The sequence below is a fragment of the Arachis stenosperma genome, chromosome 2 (assembly GCF_014773155.1).
Source record: "Arachis stenosperma cultivar V10309 chromosome 2, arast.V10309.gnm1.PFL2, whole genome shotgun sequence".
NCBI classification, from domain to species: Eukaryota; Viridiplantae; Streptophyta; class Magnoliopsida; order Fabales; family Fabaceae; genus Arachis; species Arachis stenosperma.
In genome coordinates, this window is record NC_080378.1 from 60854135 (window position 1) to 60855577 (window position 1443).

Sequence of the window (1443 nt, forward strand, 5' to 3'; positions counted from 1 at the left end):
CTTTTCTGTTGAGAAAGGTTTAATGTTTGAATCATATCTTTTCTTGATAGGCAAGTCATTAATTTTTAAAATCAAATCTTTTTAAAATTGTTTTCAAATCATATCTTCTCAATCACATATTTTTTTAAAAACCAATCATATCTTCTTAACCTCATCTTTTTCAAAATAGTTTTCAATCAAATCTTTTTGACTTCTAATTTCAAAATCTTTTTCAAAAATCACTTGATTTCTTTCCCACCCTTATTTTCGAAAATCAATTAGTGTTTTTCAAAATGTTTTCAAAGTCTTTTACTTAATTTTCGAAAATTGTCTCCCTTCTTCTCACATCCTTCTATTTATGGACTAACACTATCCCTTAATGCAAAATTCGAACTCCATCTCCTTTGATAAGTTCGAATTTTCTACTTCTGTCTTCTAATTTTCTTTTCCTCTGACACCTCAAGGAATCTCTATACTGTGACATAGAGGATTTCACATTTTCTTGTTCTCTTCTCTTTCATATGAGCAGGAACAAAGACAAAGGCATTCTTGTTGAAGCTGACCCTGAACCTGAAAGGACCTTGAAGAGAAAGCTAAGAGAAGCCAAAGCACAACTCTCTGTAGAGGACCTAACAGAAATCTTCAAAGAAGAAGAACACATGGAAGCCGAAAACAACAACAATGCCAACAATGCAAGGAAGGTGCTGGGTGACTTTACTGCACCTACTCCCGACTTTCATGGGAGAAGCATCTCTATCCCTGCCATTGGAGCAAACAACTTTGAGCTTAAGCCTCAATTAGTTTCTCTAATGCAACAGAATTGCAAGTTCCATGGACTTCCATTGGAAGATCCTCATCAGTTTTTGGCTGAGTTCTTGCAAATCTGTGACACTGTCAAGACTAATGGGGTTGACCCTGAGGTCTACAGACTTATGCTATTCACTTTTGTTGTAAGAGACAGAGCTAGGACATGGTTGGACTCACAACCTAAAGAAAGCCTGGACTCATAGGAAAAGCTAGTCAATGCCTTCTTGGCAAAGTTCTTTCCACCTCAAAAATTGAGTAAGCTTAGAGTGGAAGTCCAAACCTTCAGACAGAAGGATGGAGAATCCCTCTATGAAGCTTGGGAAAGATACAAACAATTGATCAGAAAATGTCCTTCTGACATGCTTTCTGAATGGAGCATCATAGGTATTTTCTATGATGGTCTCTCTGAACTATTGATGAGCGGATATTTTATACGCTTTTTGGGGGTAATTTCATGTAGATTCTAGTATGTTTTAATTAGTTTTTAATAGAATTTTATTAGTTTTTAAGCAAAAATTATATTTCTGGACTTTACTATGAGTGTGTATATTTTTCTGTAATTTCAGGTATTTTCTGGCTGAAATTGAGGAAGCTGAGCAGAAATCTGACTTAGGCTGAAAAAGGACTGCTGATGCTGTTGGATCCTGACCTCCCTGC

General features: G+C 35.9%; 1 non-coding gene across 1 annotated transcript; it reads right to left on the bottom strand.

The window, feature by feature from the left end:
• Window positions 1-1043: 1043 nt before the first annotated feature.
• LOC130964862 (small nucleolar RNA R71) lies at window positions 1044-1151 on the bottom strand. The gene has a single exon (XR_009080929.1). It is a non-coding gene; the product is annotated as a small nucleolar RNA R71 (small nucleolar RNA).
• Between the last annotated feature and the right edge of the window lie 292 nt (window positions 1152-1443).